This window comes from Prionailurus viverrinus, chromosome X (genome assembly GCF_022837055.1).
Source record: "Prionailurus viverrinus isolate Anna chromosome X, UM_Priviv_1.0, whole genome shotgun sequence".
In the NCBI taxonomy this organism is placed as follows: domain Eukaryota; kingdom Metazoa; phylum Chordata; class Mammalia; order Carnivora; family Felidae; genus Prionailurus; species Prionailurus viverrinus.
In genome coordinates this window covers 79686599-79711271 of record NC_062579.1, presented here as the reverse complement: position 1 = coordinate 79711271, position 24673 = coordinate 79686599, and the positions used below count along the sequence as shown (strand labels likewise).

The following is a 24673-nucleotide window of genomic DNA, read 5'->3' as shown; positions in this document are numbered from 1 at the left end:
CCACCCAGGCGCCCCATTAAAGCTTATTTTTTATTTTTTTGAACTATAGTAATCCATAGTCATAGTCTGTGTGTCATAATTTTGATATCTGAAGTCTCTCTGAATTTTTGTCTATTTTTTCTTCCAGTTGTCACAATGATTTTTTTTCTTTGAGTGCCTACTTATTTTTAACTACGTGCGGATATATTATTGAAAAATTATTTGTGAGACAGATTTCAGACATAGAAGACAAAACCTTTCTGTGGAGAGTATTTTCACTTGCTCTTGTCAAATGCCTGGCAACAGTACCTATCCAAGACTACTTTAATCCAGGTTCAGGAAAGGGAGTTCTTTGGATCACCCTGGTGATGGGTATCTAGGCTGCAAGCCCAAATGTCTGGCAACAGTGCTTGTCCAAGATTTCTTTTTTATATTTATTTTTTAGACACACATGCGCGTACACACGTGCACACTTGAGCAGGGGAGAGGCAGAGAGAGAGAATCCAAAGCTGGCTGTGCACTGACAGTAGTGAGCCCCTGGCAGGGCTTGAACTCACAAACTGTGAGAACATAACCTGAGCCAAAGTCAGATGCTTAACTGAGTGAGCCACCAAGGTGCCCCTGACCAAGACTCCTTTAATCCAACTTCAAGGATTGGGAGTTCCTTGGATCACCCTGCTGATGGGTATCTAGGCTACAAGTCCATGCAAGATCTTGTTACTTCTGATTCATTATTATCCTGGAGGGTAGCCACTTAGTTTCAGCTTAAAGTGGATGAGTGGCTTATTAGATCTACTCATTTGGGAAGGTTTCAACTTCTTGTCCCCTTTGCCCATAAGGTCATGAAAACCACAGCTCAGTTTCACAATACTTCCTTTTGGATTCAGCAAATTCCCTTGGGCAAAAGTGGATTATAGTGTTGGGCTTTTCTATCCAGGTCCTTGTCTTCTTCTAGATTTTAGCCTCATCATTTCTTAGCTCTTAGTGAAGGTAATTACTTTTTATGTTTTATCTAGTTTTTTTTTAGTTGTCCTTATTTGGGATGATTAGTCCAAATTACTCAGTCTGCCATTACCAGAAGCAGAGGTATACAATATTCTCCTAACTGCTCTCCTCCCCAGTCTCTTCCTTCCAGTTTCTCCTTCTCCCTCACAGAGGTACTGAATGTTTCTTCCTCATTGTATCATTTCCCCTGCACGAATCCGTCAAAAGCTTACCATTGAATGTACAACAGAAATCAAATTCCTTAGTTTGGACAATCAGATCTAAAACTCTTTTTTTGGTGTACTTATTCACTGAATACGTATTTACTGTGTGACCCTCACTAGGCCAGGTGCTACCTATTCTTTTTATTCTTACCTCTTTTACCTCTTGTCTTACCTCCCAACTCACATTACACTCCAGCCAAACTGGAATACTCTCTGTAATGTGGCAGAGCTGGGTCAGAACACAGATGGGTTAACGCCTAGGTCAGTACACCATGATCCTGTATTCAGGTTTAAGTCCATTAATCCTGGATATTTATGTTTATTCTAATAAATTAACTATACAAAAGCTGAACACATACAAATTATACTGGCTTTTATAGATTTCTTGTTGACTTTGGGGGTATTTGTCATGGGAGTCTGGGATGTAAGCTCTGGAAGTAAACTATTGCCATCAAGTTTTTAGCAATCACTGTAGTCACAAGGACACCTAGGGAGAAAATAATTCAGGCTTGCTTTGACAAATGTGGGACTGAGTGTGCAATTTGTTCCAGGGTGCTAAGAACAACCTGCTTGCAAACAAATTTACTCCCACCTGCTGGTGGTTGACTGAAATACCAGGCAAAACCAATTTATCACTGGAAAAACAAAAACAAAAACAAAAACAAAAACCAGTTCTGGAACTAGGTCATTCTGGAAACAAGATTCTAGTTTTGGCCTCTGCCATGTAACCTTGGGCCAATTCCTCTTCCTTCTCTAGGCTTCAGTGTCCCCACATGTTCAATTCAGGTGCTTGGGCAAAATTACCTGGAATGGCCTTTCCATCTTTGGTAAGCAAGGACTGTCTCCAAGGATGCCTGAGTGACCAGGGACAAGGGATGAAGGATTAAGGGCAGTAGCGGTAGGCTTGACAGACCCACTCCTGTATGTAATGGTTAGTGATATATAGATACTCCCACCTATTTTTTTTTTCTAATCTTGCACTGGTGGGAAGGAAGCATTTGCTGCAATGAAAGGAAAAAAAGGTACGAGGGAAAAGAGGGGAAAGGAAGGTGCTAGGGTGCTCTGCTGCTTGTAAGAAGGCAGAAAATGATGAGATATATTTTAAAAGTGATTCAAAAATGGTAAAAAAAATAGATGGGTGGTTGTTGAGGTGGGGTAATGAGTTAAATCTTTAGCTGTGCAAAACACTCAGCTACCCCCAGGAGTTCCAAACAGAAGATTTGCAATATGCTGGGTACAAGCAGTCCCAACTCATTTACCAAATACTCAAGGAAAGACAAAGGGAACAGTGTTTCTGTTTGAATGTTCTAAATTTTTTTTTACATTTATTTTTGAGAGACAGAGCATAAGTGGGGAAGAGGCAGAGGGAGACAGGGACACAGAATCTGAAGCAGACTCCAGGCTCTGAGCTGTCAGCACACAGTCCGACGTGGGGCTTGAACTCACAAACCGTGAGATCATGACCTGAGCCCAAGTCAGACACTTAATCGACTGAGCCACCCAGGCGCCCCTCTGTTTGAATGTTATAGTTAACCAAAAGCGAACTTGAAATCTGTTTTGATTTTATCACTTTTACTTTTTTCTTTAATATTGTTTTGTTTTTGAGAGAGAGTACGAGCATAAGCAGGGCAGGGGCAGAGAGAAGGGGACAGACGCAGAGAACAGAGGACAAGGACACAAAGCAGGCTCTGTGTTGACAGCAGCGAGCCTGACATGGGGCTCAAACTCAGGGAACTGTGAGATCATGATCTGAGCTGAAGTCGGAGGCTCAACTGACTGAGCCACCCAGGTGCCCCTGATTTCAACACTTTTAAATGACATGCCATCACTGAGTTCTATTTGTTGACTGCCTGTCTGGCTTATGTGCTCTAAAGAGGCCTCTTTCTAAACTTGTTTCATTTTTTTAAGCTTTTTATTTTTTAACGTTTATTTATTTTTGAGAGACAGAGAGAGCATGAGTGGGAGAGGAGCAGAGAGAGAGTGAGACACAGAATCTGAAGCAGGCTCCAGGCTCTGAAGAGGTTAGTACAGAGCCCAACGCAGGGCTTGAACTCATGGACCCCGCTATCATGACCTGAGCCGAAGACGGATGCTTAACCAACTAAGCCACCCAGGTGCCCCTTTAAAGTTTTTTAAATATTTATGAGAGAAAGAGAGAGACAGAGACAGAGAGAGAGAGAGAAAACGAGCGGGGAGAGGGGCAGAGAGAGAAAGAGAGACAGAATCGAAGCGGCCTCCAGGCTCTGAGCTGTCAGCACAGAGCCAGATGTGGGGCTCTAACCCATGTACCACGAGATCATGACCTGAGTGGAAGATGGACACTTAAAAGACTGAGCCACCCAGGCGCCCCAAAACTTGCTTCATCTTGGAGATGGGAAGGACAGAGGGTAATGAGTGGAGGCATTTCCTCATTCTCTGATATCCTTCTATCCCACAGGACTATGTTCAGGGTAGTGGAAAGAACAGATGCCCTCTACACAAAATGCCAGGCTTTTCCATATGATGGGGCCAGAATGCTGGAACAGTAGAATGGCCTGCTCTCTAGGGGCTAACTCCCTTAAAGATACACTTACCTTTGCCTTCTTTTCCCCTTCCATGGTGTCAGCCAAGAACACTCCAACTCTGCATCCTCTAGTTGGGGGGTGGTGGTGAGGAGTAAAACAAAGGCAAGAGAAATGTAGTTTAAATTAAATCTTACAGTTTGCAGCCCACTGATAGATATCCGAAACATGCAGAGAGTGACCTTCCTTGAGGAATGCATGGCTGCCTTACTTCCTTAATGTTTGTGTTTTGTTAAAAACTAAAAGTAACCTTATCTTAACAACAGCTAGTCCTCAAGGTCCTGAAAGCCTTGCTTCCAAATTCCTTAGAAACTTACTTTATCTCTATCTCCCTCCCTCCACAAACTTAAAAATATATAATCAGTCACTCCTCACAACCCCAGTGCAGCTCTTTCTGGCCACGGGTCCTGTCCCAGTGCTTTAATAAAATCACCTTTTTGCACCAAAAACGTCTCAGGAATTCTTTCTTAGCCGTTTGCTCATGAACCCCATTAGAGGGGATGCTCCTGGAGCCCAATTTCTGTCCTACTGAAGGTTCACTATTGCTGTGGCCAGAGTCCCCTCATAAAACTTATTTGCTGACCCTCCTCCACTCCACCCAGAGGCGAGGCACTGAGGTTTACTGGAGGCTCAAGCGTCTGGGAATGATAAGCAGTCTAGTACCTCCTGATTCCCCCAAGGTGTCCAGCTCTTTTAGAATACAGATTCAGCCAGGGCACTCAAAGCACTGCACTTCCTTCACCAAAACAAAAACAAACATAACAACAACAACAACAACAACACCCACCAAACTCTTGGGCACACGCTCTTCCAAGAGAAAAGCAAATTTTGCATTTTTGCAGAGGCGGAGGTGCTGCAGGCGGAGGAGGGTAAGTCAAGCAGCTGATTCCGGCCCAGTCCTCCAGCAACCAAGGTGCTGAAGCCTGCCCCAGGAGAAACCGCAGAGGCCTAAAAGAGCAGAGGACTGAGCAGCGCCCTAGTTGGAGAAGGTAGTAGGATTGCACGTCTTTTTGTGTGGCTCCTGGAATCTCCCGATTGGCTAGGCAGGCGCTGCCATGGAGTGGGCGGAGCCAGCGGCGCAGCTGGCTCAGTGCCCGCCCAGTTGCAGATGGGACTGGCTTCAGACCGAGCGCAATTCAAAGCACAGGACGTGTGCTACGGGCGCAGCGTGGAGTAGAGCTCCTACCTGGCTGCTCCTCTCGCCGCTCGCGGGGCTCTGGGCTCCTGAGCGACTCCCGCACTTTCTGTTCCCCTTGGTTTCAGTTCTTAAAAGTGATTTTTTGCGGAAGACCTACCGCCTCCTGCCTCCCTCCCCCAGCTCCCTTTCGCCTCGTGCTTCCTGCTCACCTCCCTCTGTTCTTTTCCTGGTCCGAGGCCTTCCCTGTGGTCGGTCTCAGCTATGCCATCCTGGGCTTGCTGGGAGCCGCTGTCCTCCTACGGCTCTTCGGAACCTGGCTCCTGGAGGGTGACGACCCCCCCCCCCTCCACTCACCTTGAAATTCCACTTTGGCCTGTAGTGAATCCTCCTCCGACGTTCCCAACGTCATCCTGGACCTCTTTTATTGGTAAGCGGGTTGCTAGGCTACGGTGAATGGAGAGGAGGAGAAGAGAGAGGTGGCGGAGGGGGTGGTGAGTGGGCGAGTGATCTCTTGGTAGGAGCCCACTGGGGGGACACATAGACCTGGGCTTCTGAGCCCCCCTATGCAACCTGCCCTTCGGCCCCTGAAGGGGTTGGTGGTGGTGATGAGGGTGGCCAGTTAAGATGGAGCCATGTGTTTCAGCCTATATATTACAGTGGCACCTGATAGCACCCAGTTTCAGTGTGTGCCCATATAGCAGGGGGTGAGGATACCACCACCCATTCATTCCCAGGGACTAAGGTTCCAGGAAGTTTGCGGTCACAGGCATTGGCCATTGTGTGTGTGCGGGGGGGGGGGGGGGGCGGTGAGGGTTGTTGGGTGTTAACATTACACAGAACAACCATTTTATTTATGTAAAAGAATGAGATTATTTGGGAAGAGCAGAGGAATTACAATTTGTGATAAGCTATGGCAAACCATAGGCAAGTCTGAAGAGACAAAGGGAAGGCCAGCTTTTATTAGGTTTTAAGGAGAAATTGGGGAGAGTTCTGGACAAAAGTTGACTGGAGAAGAACAAGAGTTTGAGGATGGGGGCGGGTTTCTCATTGGCTGTAGGTGGTGGTTAGTGTGTCTTGCTGGGTGGGGCGGGGATCTTCCTGTTCTTAAAGATAAGAGATAAATTCCTATGTGAAAAGTGCCTTCTTTTGGCAAAGTAATTATCTTCCTTCTTGCTAGTTTTGTAGGCTGCAGTGAGAGGTTTGTACTTGAGAAGTCCCACTCCTGGGCTTCCTGACTCCATTTTAAATGATGTTTCCTTCATTTATTTTCACATATCCCCCTTTTGATCAAGATTTTTCCTCGAAAGTATTGCTGAACAAGAGTCAGATTTTTTTAAATTTAGTGGTTTGTCCCTCAGTACCAGGAAAGATCTTCTTCAGTTGTCATTGACCCACATTGGAGGGAAAGTGCATAATGATTGGAAACCATCAAGGCCACATTTGAGGAATACGGAAGCGTAGGAAAGAGAAATCTCAGTCACTTTCCATCTAAGGTCTATGTCTTGTCAAGGTCATAAACATTGGAGATCATCTTGAAGTGCTGAGCTAGCATCACCCTATTTGATGCATTACTTCTGCAGAGATTTGACAGGCATCAGGTCAAGTTTAAAATTAATTATACAAGCAGGATTAAAAGTAATATGACAAATACAGTTTATGTGATGGCTCCATATGGAGACCCCAAACCCAGCTAAATAGATCAAAAGACTGGGGGTCATTAAGTGAGATTTGTTGTAACCAGTGCACTTGTTCCCTGATCTTGTGTAATTGAATTTCTGCGTCTCCAGATGAATTTATACATGTGCAACAGGTGGTATTTGTTATTGCACAAATACCTCCTTGTTCAGCAAGTAGATAACCAAGGGTTATGTGATTATCTAAAACTACATTAGTCAGTCAAGTGATAGTCAGTGGGCTGATATTGCTGTGGAATTGGCTAGCTCTCCTAAGGTTAGGGGGAGATATCTGATCATGTGTTCACTGGCACTTACTCCAACCCAAGGAAGAAAATCTCTTCCGATGGAGGCAAACCGGGAGTCATGTATGCCCCCCAGAATTTCACATTTAAGATGCTCTGGAAGCCTAATGGGGCAGACCGATGGGAAGTCTCTTGATTTGTTAAGGATGTTAACAGGAACAGTTAAATGCCCCAATAGCATTGAGTTCCAAGTTGCCAGCTATCTAAGCATTCATATGCCCATAGGAAATACTGTCCATTGCCAACAAATCCAGGTGGAGCATAGGAGACTCTAGCTAAGGTCTGGTTTTTGATAGAGCCCTTAGCTGGAAATGTCCTGATTGACCTTTTCAAGCCATGGGTCAGAGGAGTTGGGATGACATTCTGTGAGAGTCCATTTTTTCCTAAAGTCCATTTTTTATTTTCTAAAAACCTTGCAGGAGCACCTGGGTGGTCAGATGGTTAAGCGTGGGACTCTGATTTTTGGTTCAGGTCATGAGCTTGGGGTTCATGAGATTGAGCCCTGCATCAGGCTCCATGATGACAGCACAGAGCCTCCTTGGTATTTTGTCTCTCCCTCTCTCTCTGCCCCTCCCCCGTTCTCTTTCTCTTTCTCTCTCTCAAAATAAATAAACATTGAAAAAAAAACCTTGCAAAAACCTTGCAAAGAGGAACAAATGTATCTGTATTTCCCTTGGGTACAGGGAGACATATTGCAGTTAGATAAGGAGAAGAACCTGGGGGAGTAAAGATGGTACAACTGGCAAAGATGGAGGGATTTAACTGAGCTAGTATGGTTATGACTAAGGAAAGGTTGAAACAAGGTGTGGGAATGCCTGGTCACAATAGCCTAACCCTATAGTTAACATCTATAGGCTTTTGGTTGTATCAGCAATGGTATTTGGGACTAGAAGGAAATTCGTTTTAGGTAACACCAAGGGATCTCTGACATCGTGAACAGATTGGAGCTTCTCGTGACAGATCCAGCAGTCAGAAAGGTTACCCCATTTTGCAAAGGATTGGGAAATGTGGACATAAGGGCATTTTCTTTCCCAGAGAGGGCAAAGAAAGAGTGAGAACAACCAAGGGACAGAAGGTATATGTGTCTGGTCCCATCATCTTGGGAAAGCTGTTTCCTTCAGCTGCCATCTGCTTCATTTCCTGGAAATCTTTATTTTCAGGTCACCAGATGGTGTGCAGGTCTCGTCAGGGTTTGGTGTTTATATGTGACCCAGGAATCCAAAAGTTTGTTCCTTGGAATTTGGCAGCATGTGGGTTGGTTAGCAGTACCTGATAGGGGTCCTTTCAATGGGGTTGAAGAGAGTCTTTCTGGTCCTTGTGAGTGGTCCTGGTTCTGGCTTAGCTTGTACTGAAGTAGCCAAAGGCAAATATGCTGCTTCATTTACTTTGGAGGGAGTTAGAATTACATGTCTAGCACTGTGTTTTCCATATTCTCTTTTCATATAAGAAACACCAGTGAGCCATGACTAATCAGCATCATCCAAAGGACTTTCCTATAAGTTTTCACAGGGAGTCAGGAACTGATCTGTCAAACAGTCATGAGGAGTATTATCTTAGAAGAGGGAAGAAGTGTAGCAGGGTTAAGGTTCTTATAGTTGAAAAAAAAAGTTATATGAGGAGCTGTTAGCAAGAGGGAGGATTTCACAGGAGGTGAGATGACTGGCTGAAAGGTGTTGAGTATGGTGAGAATTTAGGTTGGAATGGAGGCTAGTAGACTATGAGGGTTGGGAACAACAGGGTGACGAGGGATAACATTATTGTTTACATTGTTCTGAGATCATGGACAGACCTCTATCCACAGTCATTAGGATTTAGGAAGGGTTCTATTTTGTGGGGCACAAAGGGGGTTAGAGGGGACTCCATGACTATTTCTTCAGTGGCCTTAACTAAGATGGCAGTATCAGGAATGGCTCTGAGGCAAGGGAGGTAACCTCAGGCCACAGGGTCTAGCTGTTGGCTATATTACCCTGTGGGTTGATGGTGGTCTCCATGTTTTTGGTTGAATACCCCAAGGGTATTCCCTTCCTTTTCATATGTAAAAGGAAAAAAAGGAAGCTGGTAATTGGGATGTCCAAGGGCAAGGGGATTTATTTTTTTTATTATTTTTTAGTTTATTTATTTACTTAGAGAGAGAGAAAGAGAGAGCTGGGGAGGGGTAGAGAGAAAGGGAGGGAGAGAGAATCCCAAGCAGGCACTGCACTGTAAGCTCAGAATCTGATGCAGGGCCCGAACCCACAAACCATGAGAAACCTGAGCTGAAATCAAGAATAGTAGGCTCAACTGACTAAGCCACCCAGGTGCCCCTCAAGGGCAAGGGGATTTATTTAGTTTTCTTTTAAGGTATTAAAAGCTAGGTCATCCCAAGCTTCCTAATTAATGGGGTCAGGTTTGGTGTTCTTTAGTAATGTATATAAAGGCTGGGCCATGAGAGAAAAGTTCAAAATCCATTTCTGACAGTAGGCAGCCAGGCTGCCTGAGAAAATCTTGTAATTGGCAGTTAGTCTTGAGTTTGGGGAAGTGCAGGGTGCTATGAAGCCTACTTGGATCTAGGTGCAGCCCTTGTTCTGAGATTAGGTGCCCTAAATAACGAACTTGAGTTTGAACAAACTGCAGTTTTTCCTTGGAGACCTTGTGTACCTTTAAGGCTAAAATTTTGGATAGATGGATGCTACCCTCCTGTGAAAAGGGGACAAATTATTAGTGTCCTTAGAACTAGCTCTAGTGCCATTAGAGATGGAACAAATAAATGACCTTAAAGGTTCATTTGCTTCACCTAATTGGCTATTTTGGTTGTTGCTGTCAAATTATAGAATTTATTTCTCTCTTTTGAGAGAATTTCCAGCATGGTATTTCTCCATGAAATCTCAGCCCAGTAAATGAATGGGGGGTGGGGTGGAAGACTAAGGAGTAAAGGGTGAGTATCTCTTAGAGGGCCTAAACAAAAGGTGATAGGTTCAGAGACAGGAACCTGTTGAGGTTTGACAATCCCCTCCCATTTGAATTGTTGTAATACTCAAGGCAGGGACTGTTTAATAACAGTGGGGTTGAGCACTGAGGGTGTAGTTCTGGTGTCAATAACAACACAGAGATTCATTCCTAGTCTGGAGAGTTGTTTCTCTGAACTGGTTAAGAGCAGGATTGGGAAAATCCCCTGTAGTTCCTTGGAGTCCCGTCATTGGCGGTTAGGAAGGCACTGGAAAGGTTGCTTAAAGAACTGAAGGCACTTGAAGTGCTTAAGCTTGTAACAGTCTTTTCCAATGCTCTGGATTTTTGCAATAATGACAAAGATCAGGAGCATTTTGGTTTTGTTTAGGGGCCTCCATTTATCAGAGTTGTAAATTAGGGACTTCAGTGGTCTTCCTTGTAGTTGAATCATCTACGGTGTGGATGAGCTGATTTGCTAATTAACTAAACCTGGAGTGGACATAGTTTTCCATTCCATCATGGTCCTTTTTAACTAGACAAGATCCTGTTTCTTCCCATTCATGACCATAGAATTAAAAGCTACCCCAGTGGACTCAACATTTAAAAGAAGACCAGAATCTTCTTTGAAAACAATTTGGAGCTGGCTGTAATAATTATGCACTGGGCTCATTGGGCTTCTGGGTATAAGCATGAAACTTTTTCCAGTTGACAGGTTTTGGGAAAGCCCTAAGAATAGACTGGTAAAGTCATTTCACAATTGAAAGAGCTTGATCATATAACAAGTCAGGGGGACAGTGCCTCATTTGTAGTTCTAGAGATTGTTCAAGATTATGCTGGTTGGCAGTGTTATCCACTGTTGGACCTGGCCCCTCACCAATGAGCACGTGAACTAATACAAATCTGAGAAACTGTGTTGGTAAGTTTGGAAAACTATTAAATTCCTCAGCAAATCTATGAAGATCCTCAGTCACTTTGGGGAAGTTTTTGACTATAGCTCATAATTCAGTCCAGGGAACTAAGAAATTAGGGGCTTAGAATTTGAATCCTCAGGGGGTTTGACTTTATTTTTTGAAAGAGAGAGAGAGAGCAAGAGAGCACACATGTGCATTCGAGGAGGAGAGGGCAGAGAGAGAGAGAGAGAAAGAGAGAGAGAGAGGGAGAAAGGGAGAGAATGAATCTTAAGCAGGTTCCAGGATCAGCATGGAGCCTGACTTGGAGCTCAGTCTCATGATCTCATGAGTTCATGACTTGAGCCAAAATCAAGTCAAACATTTAACTAGCTGAGCCAACCCGGTGCCCCTGGAGTGTTTGACTTTAAAGGGGAAGATTTTTTTTCTCCCCTGAGTTGTTAATTTTAGCCATTCTGACTGGTTTGAGATTGTATCTTATTGTGGTTTTGATTTGTATTTCTCTGATGATGAGTCAATGTTGAGCATCTTATTATGTGACTGTTTGCCATCTGGATGTCTTTTTTGGGTAAGTGTCTATTCTTGTCTTCTGCTCATTTCTTCACTGGATTATCTTTTGGGTGTTGAGTTTGGTAAGTTCTTTGTAGATTTTGGTTACTAACCCTTTATCCGATATGGGTGGGTTAAATGGGTGATGGGCATTAAGGAGGACACTTTTTGGGATGAGCACTGAGTGCCATATGTAAGAGATGAATCACTAGGTTTTACTCCTGAAGCCAAGACTACACTGTGTGTTAACTAACTTCAGAATTAAAAAAAAAAAAACTTTGGGAAAAAAAATAAAGAGGCAGGTTTCAATAACTTTGGGAGATGAGGACACAGGGAGAGATTCAAAAAGAGGGAAGTTCAGTGAGAGGATTAGAATGAGGAAGTGAGAATATTAAAGAAGGTGGAGCCAGCATAGGAGGGAAAGAGGAAGATGGTAGTAGGGACTCAGCATAAGATGGTTGTTGCATGTCCATAGACCAAGAAAAAGGAGTGGAACAATATGGTACCTGAGACCAAGAGGACAGGGGAGAGGAGTAAAGGGCTTTAGAAGCTTTTTTGTCTTCCTTTTTTTTTTTTTACCTCAGTTAATTTGGAAACATTATTTTGTGAAGAGGTGATTTTTGAGTCCTGAATATATTTTTGGAAGCCTCCAGGTACCAACTAAAATAGGCATCCCGTGTACTCTATTTTTAAAATTTAATTCCAGTTAGCATATAGTGTTATATTAGTTTCAGGTGTACACTATAGTGATTCAACACTTCCATACATCAGCCAGTGCTCATTCCAACAAGTACATTCCTTCCATGTAGTCTATTTAATTTTAAGTTCAGAGTTTTCTAGTTTGGGGGTCAGAAGTCCCCCTAAAGGCCATTGAAGTTCTAAATTATTTTTGGCTAAGTTGGTCCAGGTAGTTAAAAATGTACATGAGGAGGGACCATAGTTTCAAAACTGTGAAATCAGTCAGAGTCCCAGAAGAAAGACCCTCTTGAGAATGTTTAGAAGATTGTAATCCCATTACTCAAAAACCAAGTGAGTACTCACCAAAAAGGATGGAGCCTTTAAATAGATCCCAAGGACAGGCAAAGAGCTCATCCAAAAGGAGGGAGCTCAAAATCCAAGAGGAGAATTATTGAACCGGAAGTAGATGGAGACTTGCAGAAGTGAGGTGCACAAAGGGCTCTCTCTGTGTGGATACCTCACTTGATTCTGAGAGTTGTTGTCCTTCGGGGTTTGTCTCCTTAGGATCCCACTTCTGACCACCAAGTAAGTTAACTGTAAATAGAGCAAAGAGCAATTTTATTTAAGTGAAACTATGAGTTTATTGGGAAAAGCAGAGAAGTTGCAATTTGGGACAAGGAAGCTATGGCAAACCATAGGCAAGTCCGAAGAAACCAAAGAAAGGTCGGCTTTTGTTAGGTTTTAGGAGGAAATTGGGGAGGGTTCAGGGGAAAAAAGTTTATTGGAGAAGAACAAGAGTTTGAGGTTTGGGTGGGGTTCTCATTGGCTTCAGATGGTGCTTAATGCTTTGTTGCTGGGGCAGGGAGGGATCTTTCCTGTTCTTTTTTTTTTTTTTTTAAAGCTTTCTGACAGCATTTTTTTTATTTTTATTTTTTTTTCAACATTTATTTTATTTTTGGGACAGAGAGAGACAGAGCATGAACGGGGGAGGGGCAGAGAGAGAGGGAGACACAGAATCGGAAACAGGCTCCAGGCTCTGAGCCATCAGCCCAGAGCCCGACGCGGGGCTCGAACTCAGGGACCGCGAGATCGTGACCTGGCTGAAGTCGGACGCTTAACCGACTGCGCCACCCAGGCGCCCCAAGATCTTTCCTGTTCTTAAAGACAGGAGATAAATTCTTATGTGAAAAGTGACTTCCATGGCAAAAATTCTCTTCCTTCTTCCTGCTGGTTATGTAGGCTACAGTGAGGTATGTACTTGAGAGCTCCTCTTTCGGGGCTTCCCATCTCAATGTTAAATGAGGTTTCCTTTATTTTCACATGGGTAAAGGCTAAAATTATTCTTTAAAAAATTTTTTTTTACATTTATTCATTTCTTTTGAGAGACAGAGACAGAGCACTAGCGGGGGAGGGGCAGAAAGAGAGGGAGACACAGAATCCGAATCAGGCTCCAGGCTCGGAGCTGTCAGCACAGAGCCTGATGTGGGGCTCGAACTCACAAACCGCGAGATCATGACCTGAGCCGCAGTCAGATGCTTAACCGACTGAGCCACCCAGGTGCCCCTAAAATTATTCTTTTATGCTGTATTGACATCTTGTAAAATCAGGAGAGCCTCGAATGGACTAATCATAAGTTCCTTTTCACACTTTGTTCCCCACCCCTCATAGGGTCCACTAGGCAACAATCCTCCTTATCAAATGGACTAGATGTATTCCTGTGTATTATCTTTGGGTAGTGGTTTCAGTTCCCTATCAGCCAGCACAGTAATTCAAACAAGCCAATCACATAACTCAGGAAGCAGGGGGTACCTCACCCTCCTAATACTACAAAGCCTGCTTTTCACAGATTCTTCTTTTTCTTTTTCTTTTTTTGAGGGAGGGCACAAGTGAGAGAGAGAAGCAAAGCTCACCTGAAGCAGGGCTCGTGTTCTTACCTGAAGCAGGGGCTCATGCTCATGAACCATGAGATCATTACCTGAGCCCAAGTCAGATGCTTAAGGACTGAGCCACCCAGGCACCTTCTCACAGATCCTTCTGATTTATGCTATTTCAGAGTGCAACCCTCATGTGTTCTGCATGGTATGCAATGTTCTCTTTTGGACTGTGAATGTATGTGACTATTGATCTTTTCTGTCTGGAGTTGGGTGATGTGTGTTTAGCCATCCCTATAACTCTAGGATGAGCCTCCTTACCTCAACAAAGAGGAGAAGAGGAGGTGATTAAAACAATTGTCATCACACACATGATGATCCAGGCACAATCAAAGAGAACTGGTGAGCTTTTACTAGCTGTTCCTTGACCAACTGTTCTGTGATATAGTGAAGGCTGCCTGGGACAGGACCACCAATTCCTGGTGGGCTTGTGCTCTGGCCTGGGTGGCACTGTGTCGTTTTTGTTGGATATTGCCATCTCTTCCTTCCTTAATATAAGAATTGGAGTTAATTGACTGCATCTCAGTGTGAAGTGCCTTTGAGTTTGGGCTCAAAGTCAAACAGTGTGTGCCAGTGTCTGAGGCTCCCACCCATAAAGGTAGCAACAACCCAGCATCCTAATCGGTCAGTACTTGAGTCCTTCTTACTAGGGGTTGGGTTAGTGACTTGTTAGGCAGTGACCACTGCTTCTAACCTGGTGAGCATTTCTGGTTACTTGGGGCAGCCAGCCATGTGGTCATTGTGATTGTGTACTCCTGGGATGGCCCTTTGTTAGGTTTGCAGATAGGAAGGGGATTACTACCACAGGGAGAATTAATGAAGCATGGCACCCTGGTTGCCTTAATAGTTATTGTCCTGGACAGGGTAGTGAGCTTGCTTATCTCCTGTGCTGTTGCTTCCCTTGCTGCTACCTACACACTATCCTGACACCAAAGGATATTGAAGTGCACACCCATGGTTGCTTGTGGCCCAGGAATTGATGAGAAAGGGGGAAGAAACATGTAGTATTAAACTGTTATCCCAATGCAAAAACCCCTCTCCAGTGCCAAAAAGCAACCATTGCTATAGGGGAGGCCCCTAAACCCTGATGATTCTGGTTCTGGTTGAAGAAATTTATAAATCTGAGCAGAGTAGAGAGGAGCCCCCTGGAACAAAGTATATCCAGTAACAAACAAGCAAAAAGAATGAAAGAAGGGAAAAAAGAGTGCATCAAACCTGAGTATAGGTGAATGTGATATTGTGATTTATAAGAAATAGGTATTTAATCATTCAGATGACTAAAATGTATTTTTCATATATATTTGGCCTTTGTCCGTGATTTCTGGCTCACAGCTTCCCCACAGATTTGTGTCCCCCACAGATTCATATGTTGAAACCTTAACCTTCAATATGACTGTATTTGGAGACATGGCTTTATGGAGGTAATCAAGGTTCAGTGAGGTCATGAGGGTGGGGCCCTAATCTAATAGGATTGGGTCTTTATAAGAAAAGGAGGAGACACCAGAGAGCTCTCTCCCTGTCTTTGTCCACTTTCATGTAAAGGAAGACCATATGAGGGCATAGAAGATAGCCATCCACCAAGGACAGAGGTCTCATCAGAAACCAACCCTGCTGGTACCTTGATATCTGACTTCTAGACTTTAGAACTGTGAGAAAATAAATTTCTGTTGTTTAAGCCACACAATCTGTGGTATTTTGTTATGACAGCCCTTGCAGACTAATTCAGAGGATACCAGATGTCTTTACATATACAGTTGATTCTTGTTATTTGTGGTAGTTACGTCCTGTAAAAGTCACCATGAGCACAGAACTAGTGAATAGGAAACCATTGCTCCTAGTGGAAATACCTGGTTACATTCTTGTGAACCTCTGGTCACGACATTGTCATCAACCAATCCAATACATAAATTCGTTTTATGTGTATTTCTGTTTTAAAGGCCTCTTATTTTGTGTATAGTGTTGCTTCATTTAAATTGATATTTAGCATATATTGTTGATTGACTTACATTGAACTCACTGATATCAGCACTATAATTCATGCCCAAAACATGTATTTTCTCCATAAGGCACATCACAGCCTTCTTGTGCTTAGGAACACTAGACAGGACATCAGCACTACACGTGGGGGAAAATTTAAACAGTGAAATCACTAACAAAAAGCACACAAGTGTGAATGACATGGCACTAAATATGCTGTTGAAAGACCACTTGTTGGGGCGCCTGGGTGGCTCAGTCAGTTAAGGATCCAACTCTTGATTTCAGCTCAGGTCATGATCTTAGGGTTTGTGAGTTTGAGCCCCGCATCAGGCTCTGTACTGGCAGTGTGGAGACTGCTTGGGATTCTCTCTCTCTCTCTCTCTCTCTCTCTCTCTCTCTCTCTCTCTCTCTCTCTCAATAAATAAATGAACATTTAAAAAATTTAAAAAAGAAAGGTCATTGTATACAGTATGAGAGGTGAAATAAGAAGCTGGAATGCTGCCTTGTCTAAACCTGAGAACTTGTGGGTCCGATGACTCACATATTTTTGCCACTCTGCACATGTTTGCAAATAAGCACCCAAGCGCTTGAGTATTGATTTTGGGGTCACAAGTACATTTTAGCAGGTAGACAAATTTGCAGATATAGAATCTGCAAATAATTAGGATCAGCTGTATTACGGTCACAGTGTAAGGGCTGCAACAGGAAACCCCTTATGCCATTTGGAGCCCCAGATCTTATTGTTATGACCAAAGCACTCATTTCTGTTCTCAGAGTACACAATGCTGGGCTCTTGAAAAAGGCAGTAAATGGAACTTCCAACTTCCGTGTAGGCCCCAAGTGGCTTGTTTAATTGAGAGGCATAATTGGCTCCTCAGAGAACTTCTACTTAGTTACAAAGTGGTAAATAGATCTCCTCTACAGTCATTGTTACAGGCATTGTTACAAGCACTAATTAGCCTAAATTCATGTCCCCTGAGGACTCGTTACACCAATGCCACACAGGTCTGTTAGTTGTCTTTATTAGCCACAAAGGAGGGCATCTTTTTTTATTTCAAATATTTTTATTTATTATTATTATTACTTTAAATATAATTTATTGTCAAGTTAGCTAGCATACAGTGTATGCAGTGTGCTGGTTTTTGGGGTATATTCCCATGATTCATTGCTTACATACAACACCCAGTACTCATCCCAACAAGAGGAGGGCACCTTTAAAGTTCATGTTTTTCGATGACCACCTCACCATGTGGCCCTCTGTCTTTTGGAGCAAGTGCCTATGCCATTTCCTAGGGAGGCACCACTACTCCCTGAAAGTCTCAGTCAACACCAAGGTTTAAACTGATGTGAAGGCATTCAGGCGTAAATTATGGTACAAGGCCTACAATTAATATTATATATTGTCTTGACATTTGGTAAAATTAGAAGGACCTCAAATGGTCTAACCACAAGTTCTCCTGCCTGTTTTGTGCCTGTGGACAAGGTCTCTTAGCCAAACAACTCTCCTTATTAAACAGACTCAGTGCTGTTCTAGCGAGTTTCAGTTCCCTGCCAGCTGTGGAATTAATTATTCAAGCCAATAACATCCTCCCCTGGAAACCAGAGGCACTCTGTCCTTGACACTGCAAAGCCTGTCTCCTACAGACCCTGATTGTTCAGGGTTCCTGAGTGCAACTCGAGTGAGGCTCTCTCTGGTTTGCTGTGTCCTCCTTTTTCAGGCTGTGAGTATATGTGACTGATCCACTGCTGTCTTCACATTTGTCCAGTGTCAGGTGTTACGTTTTTGGCCATCCTCACAACCATAGGAAAGAATCCTTTCCTCCTTAATGGGATGAATAGGAGGTGATCAAAATGGGTACAGAGTGATGGGCAAGACACAAAACATAGACATGAAAGATACCTGTTGAGTACAGATTTTGATTTTTTTAATGTTTATTTTTGTGAGAGACAGAATGCAAGTTGGGGAGGGGCAGAGAGAGAGGGAGACACAGAATCTGAAGCAGGCGACAGGCTCTGAGCTGTCAGCACAGAGCTGGAGGCGGGGCCTGAACTCAGGAACCAAGGGATCATGACCTGAGCCCAAGTCGGACGCTTAATTGAGCCACCCAGGCACTTGTGAGTACAAATTTTAGCCCACTTTCAGGGGCATGTGTGTATGTGGAAAGGCTGGGAGACCCTATTCAATGTTACCAATGGAAATTATTGTCTCTGTTTCATTGGAGCCCAGATGGTGTAATCTATGGAAGTATATTCATGTGGCCTGAGATGGGTGTACTTTTGTATTTACTCTTGTGAAACTTTTGAAGATACAGGTTTTTTTTTCGTCTGGATTTCAGTTTAGGCCTGTAAATACCTGAAGAGATGGTCAGCTATTTGCATGCAGATCACACAGAAATATGTATTTGTTGTGGCCCCAAGATCCTGAGCACTGGCACATGGGTAACATACGGTTGGAAACAGGTAGGAACACATTGCTTTAATTCAGGAATAATTGATGCAACATACTTTGGAATATTACAAAATGAAATGTTATGATTGAAGATAATCGGGAATACGTTTTTAAATGGCAGAAATGAACATGTACCCAGGGGGAAGAAAAGGTAGTTGGGCAAGGTTCTGGGCAGCAGCTCAGCATTGTCCACAGTCTCACATACCAGAGTGTGCTATTGAACATACACACACAGTTTTGTAGGCACTAATGTTCCCTAGCCAACATATGGAAGATCCCAAGTGTCGCAGTGATGCTCAGGGCCTGTTCTCATTCACAAGCCCCTTCTGGCGGGGCGGGGGGGGGGGGAGTGGCCTCACTGAAGGTCTCAGGTGCCTTGGGTGAATATCTCAGAGACCTTAGGAAAGGCCAGCTAAATTAGGTTTTTGGGCTCAATCCCAACATCTGAGGTGGTCCCCCCCCCACCATACTAATAAGCAATTCTTGGACACCATCAGGGTGTCTGAAAGTTCAACTCAATTCTGACACTACCTACCTGGAGACTGCATCAGATCCCACAGGTTAAGTGTTCAGTCCCAGAAGACCACCTTCCCCCCGTACCAGATTCTAGTCACAAGTCCAGGTTGTTACCTGTGCTTTTGACTGATTGCCTATAAAAGAGACATTACCACAAGTCTCTCCTAGGGTTTGGTTCATTTGCTGCAGAGGCTCACAGAACTAAGAGAAACATTTTACTTACTATATATAAAATTATGTAACCCAGGAACAGCCAGATGGAAGAGATGCATAGGACAAGGTACGGGGAAAGGGTGCAAAGTTTCCATGCCCTCTGCAGACTCACCACTCTCCCCAAATCTCCATATGTTCATCAAGCCAGAAACCCTCAAACCCTGTCCTTTTGGGTTTTTGTGGAGGCTGATTGACCAATGGCCATTGATTCAACTACCAGCCCCTCTTCCCTCCCGGGAGGTCAGGGATGTATGACTGGAAGTTTCAGCCCTCTAATCACTTTGTTGGTTCTCCTGGCAAACAGACCTTGTCCTTAGGTGCTGTTTATGTGCTCATTCACATAACAAGAGACACCTCTATCAGTCTCAACACTTAGGGAATTTCAAGGGTTTGGAAAGCTGTGAGCCAGGAAATAAGGAGGAAGGATAAGGAGGAAGAATATATATATATATATATATATATATATATATATATATATATATATATATCTCACAATATTACACCAATTCTCTGCAGGGCTACAGTTAGGTACTTAATATATACTCACCCAAGACATCTCTAGGCTTGGAAACACATGACTAGTGAGACACATGCTAGATTCCAGAATGGATATCTTTGAGAAGACAGTGCTGAGGCCCAAGAATCTGAAATGGCTTTGTTGGGTAAGGGTCAAAAGGTTCTTTATATCATATGCCTTATGCTCTAAAAACAGAGGTGTATAAGAGCGAGGTTGACATCTATTTGACAACAAAATGCCCGGTCCCAGCCCAGAAAGGGGAAGTGTGACTTTTACCTGGAAAAGGTAAATTGGTTAGCACAGCTCAAGAGGGCACCAGGGGTGGAAGATTACTTTTCCTGGGTCAGTCAACCAACCTGGAGAGCTGTGTCCATGCTGATTGCAAGGTAGGCCTCTTTAAGGGGTTGAAGTAATACATTTTCCTGAGTGCTGCCTCCTGCCTGCTTCCTTCCCAGAAGGCCAGCTGCTACCCCTTCATCCTGCCTGATAACATGGACCCAGTCTTTGTGCCCCACCCTCTGGATAAAAGCTGAGGAAGAAGTAGAAGTCGGCCTTGTTACTGTGCTTTTGGCTGACTCTCTGTGGGGAGAGAGGTGGGTGGGAGAGTGAGCATGTACACATAGGACTATGTATGTCTTTATGTATACAGGAGAAGAGAAGGCCTTGGAAAATTTATAGCTGGGGTGACCTCTGCTGTATGCTGTCTAAGAAACCATGTATTTACTGATAATCAGTGACTTCTCTGGTTCAGCAAAAACTACAAATGAAATTGATTCAGAAAGTTTTGGACAGGATGCTGACAGTATATGATGTTCATCAGAGTCCAAAGTTTGGAGGTAAGCCACTTCTAGACACTTGAGATCTGTGTGTTAAGTTGAATAGAGCTGAGACACAGCAAATCAGTCCCACCAACTAAGCTGACCATTGACATACCTACAGGCTCTACACTTCCGCCTCTCCAGATCCCACCTTCCTGACCTGCAGTGGAGCACTCCTGGGCTGCCAATCTTCAGGCACTTTGTTTTGACCCTGGAGTCTCTCCCACTTCTCTCGCTTTATGTAGAAGAGGGCTTCTGCTCTCTCCACACTCCCTTGTGAGGGTACCACATCTGAGGCTCATTCCCTGGTGTGACTGGAGGAGCACTACCCACAGAAATAGGTGTGCAGGCCATAGGGCCCTATGCTTCTCAAGCTAGAATTTTCTGTAACATCTGTCATGCTGTAGGGCATACACATTTTTGAACACACATTCTTTGCACCCTGGACACTCACCCTATTCAGTTTGTTGAAAACTGGGCATGTGATCTACTCTATCCAGTCTCCTTTGCCTGCCCAGGCCCCAGGTGCTTGTCCCTCTGTCCCTTAAGCCTTCGACTCTCACCAAGTTTATTGGCTCTACCTCCAGAAAAACATCTTATCTCTTCTTTGATCATGGGCTCCCAATATCAGGCCTTGGGAATCTTGCTGCTGAGTTAGTGCAACAACTTCCTAACCTCTTGTGTGACTGATACCAGTTTTGGTATCTCTAGTCCATTCAACACACTGCAGTCAGCATCATCTTTATAAATCTAGCCTGATTACTTCAGGAATTGTTAATGGCTTTATTTAACTTCCACATAAAATCCAAACTCTTTGGCCTAGCATTCAAATATTGAGAGAATAGATGAGAAATCACAATGAAACTGAAGCACAAACTACCAGGAAGCCAATGAGTCAGTTTCTATATTTCCTCTCAGCCATCCCCTTGGGAAGGGCAAGTAGCCTGGATCACACAGCTTTAAGTGACAGAAAACCTATCCTGAGTCCACAGAGTAGAAGTAATGTTCTCTGACCCAGGGGACACCCAGGAAACCTAAGCCAATGACTGACAAAAGAAAGGGTGCATTAAATAGAGGTTCTGTGGGAGGTTGAACTTAATTCTAAAGGATTAATGAATGCTAAGGGTTTGCATTTGTGCAAACAAATAGAGTTCTTTTGTTTTTTTAATTTATTTTAGTGTTTATTTATATTTGAGAGAGACAGTGCGTGAGTGGGGGAGGGACAGAGAGAGAGGGAGAGAGAATCTGAAGCAGGCTCCAGGCTCTGTGCTGTCAGTACAGAGCCCAATGCAGGGCTTGAACCCATGAACCGTGAGATCATGACCTGAGCCGAAGTCAGACACTTAACCGACTTGAGCCACCCAGGCACCCCAAATAGAGTTTTTTGAATACTCATTGCCTCAGTCCTAAAGAACACACAGCTGTGAGGATTTGGCACATGAAATTAGACTAGTAGGGCCACTATGTTTGGCATGGGAGCCACCTTGAAAACCAAGGCCATTGCCCTAGGCCCTGAACTTTGGAGGTAGGTCTCTTAATTGATTTCCCTTTACTGCACTGGTCCCTGCAGCATGTGAGGGGGATAAGGTGTGGTGCACAGGTTCCAAGGTGAGTGTGCTCCTGAGAACTGGGAAACAGAGTGGAGAGGGCAGAGGGCAGGCTCTTTCAATGACTTTACCCTATAAGGACAGCAGTGCCTCATCTAGCTGGATTCCCTGGGGAGGAGGCCAAAACTCTTGAGGGAGAGAGGGCTGGGTACATGGGCGTTCAGGTGTTAGAGCAGAGCCAACTTCCCCTTATATGATACCAACATTTGCATCCATTGGGCCAGACACTGGTAGGTGTCAAGGAAGAGCAGCTACCTCATTTCTTTATTTCCTTGTTCTCTTATATCTTAGCAAAGTCTAACCAATGAGTATTTAGGTACCAAGCATGTTCTTCCCCTGTTTTAAGGCAAGGTAGCTATATCTTGGTAGGCATCCAGGGCCAGGGTGAGAGCAGCAGGCAAGGGCCGACCTCTGGGGATTGTCAGGTATGGATAGTCTGCATTGTCTCTGAGGTACCTTACCACCTCCTTTCAAACAGATTCTGATTTGTTTATGACCTGATGCCTAAGTGGCAGTGGTGGTTGGGGGTGGGTGGTGGGTTATATGAAGCTTTCTCAGCATGCAGACCTGTGGCACGGGGTGGGTCTTTGGATTGATTTGGTCAAACAGTAAATGAAGGGTGAAATGTAAGAACAACTCAGGACCTTATTTATACAGAAGGGGTCACTGTAGGCTCTAAGTCTGTGGCTGTGTATGTGTACATGGGGAGTGGGGAGGCCAGTAGATGGGGAAGCTTCAGTCTGAAGGGAGTGGGCGGCAGGGATGGAGAAAGCAGAGAACAAAGCAGAACACCATGGTGCCAAGTGTTCTTTGTAGGTGATAGCCTCCCCTGCCTGGTCAGTGACCATAGCGTGCTCTAGAGAGGAGGCTTAGCTGAAGGGAGCAGGAGAAGAGGAAGGCAAGCACCTGCTGTGGGCTGTAAATAACAAGGAGGTGAGGTTAAAATAGCTGAGGGGAGTGTTTCACAGGGAGAAAAGAGGGTCTGGGTAGAGATGTACAACTTGATCTAGAAGAGAGTCAGACTCTCAAGATCAAAGAGTGAACATGCTAGATTACATTTTGAATTGCATATAATCAAAGGGGGAAAGATGCAGCAGGAGAATGAGGGCTGATGCTGGACAGAGAGGGATGAAGGTAAAGAAGAATAGTGAGGATAAGAAAGAAAACACTGCCCAGAAATAAGTAGTAATTGGTTTATCAGTAGCACTTAAAACCCATTCAAACCTGCTTCAAAGGCAGGTTGAGCCCAAGCCTGTCCCCATGTCTGTCAGGTCATCAGTGGTAAGCAGGATCCAGGCAGTGGCACCTATCCCATGAGAGTCACTTGCCCTTATAAGCCTGGCTTCAAGGAAATTAGGCTAAGGGCTATAAAGTTTAGGGACCCCTAGATCTCCCTATGAGGCCTCCCACTAGACTCAGAGTCAAATCTCTCTTTGTGTCTAAGCTGCAGTAGAGTTTCAGAGTTCACAAACAGAGGCCTCCTCCTCCTACACAAGTTCGCAAACAGAGTCCTTAGTGACATGTCCTGTTAAGGTTTAAATAGGAGCTTTATTACTTCCTTAAGAAGGGAGGGGCAGTGAGAAGAGGAAGAGGAGCAGGGGCCAGGGAAAGCTAGCAAAGCTGCTTCCCTCTGAGCAAGAGGGAAGCCACAGTGTTGTGAAAAGCAGCTCCCTGAGGGCTTCAACCCAGCCCAGCACCTGGAATGACATAGGCTCTGCCATATTGTGAAGTGAAGGAATGAATGGGACATTTTTATCACCCCTTCCTTCATCTGCTCTTTGAGCTCTAGAACTGTGGTAGATACTAAGGAACAGAAGTTGGAGCAGTGAAGTTCTGAAGCAGGAGAGAAGTGGTTATTGCTGCCACTTTTCTTGCCTTCCAGAGCTCATCAGGGAGGATGGCACTGGGATACGGAGCTGAGGCCATCACTCCAAAGATGGATTTTAGGTACCTTATCTGGAAGCTTCTTTTCTTAGTTCTGGCTGCTATAACAAATACTGTAGACTGGGTGGAAACCACAAGACATTTATTTCTTACACTTCTGGAGTTTGAGAAGTCCAAGATCAAGGTGCTGGCTAATTCAGTTACTAGTTAGAGCTTTCAGCCTTTTGCAGAAGACAGCTGCCTTCTTGCTGTGTGCTCACATGGTGGAAGAGAGAGAGTTCTCATGTTTCTTTCTCTTATTATAAGGGCACTAATCATTATGGGGAGCCTACCCTCATGGCCTCATTTAAACCTGATTATCTCCCAAAGGCCCCACCTCCAAATGTAATCATATTGGTGGTTAGGCCTTTAACATATGAGTTTTTGAGGGAACACCAATATGTAGTCCATAACACTTCTCTTTCAATGATACTTTTAGAGATGTGGGGATACTTTAGCTATGTTTTCATACTGACCACTGCTAGCACATAAGATGGCCCTTATGGGCAGATAAAGTAGAAAAAGTTTTCCTTCCTCTGGGATACAGCTCCGTGCCAGGCTTATGGCTTGGTGAGGGGAATATGGACTGTTCTTTCAGCTGGGATCCCATGAACATGGCTTTGTGCTGGCCTTTTAGGGTCCCCAGGATTCCATCAGGAGGGATAGAATTGCCTGAATGGTCTAGAATGAGAAGAATGACCCTGGGATTGGTCTGGGGCCCTGGCTGCCTGGCCCAGTTCAGGTTTGTTAACTGCATAATAGCGTTTCCATCCTTAAAAGACATGTGGGAGGCCTGAA

At 44.2% G+C, this 24673-nt stretch overlaps 1 protein-coding gene and 1 pseudogene across 1 annotated transcript in view; one reads left to right on the top strand and one right to left on the bottom strand.

The window, feature by feature from the left end:
• Window positions 1-4622, bottom strand: part of LOC125157314 (small ubiquitin-related modifier 2-like) — a 170173-nt gene extending 165551 nt beyond the window's left edge. Inside the window, exons 1-2 of the mRNA XM_047843905.1 lie at window positions 4536-4622; window positions 3761-3818 (exon numbers count right to left, since the gene is read on the bottom strand). The gene's annotated coding sequence lies outside the window, so the exon portion shown is untranslated. The remainder of the gene's footprint in view (window positions 1-3760; window positions 3819-4535) is intronic.
• LOC125157033 (mesoderm-specific transcript homolog protein-like) overlaps window positions 1-24673 on the top strand; it is a 174436-nt pseudogene that overhangs the window by 72413 nt on the left and 77350 nt on the right.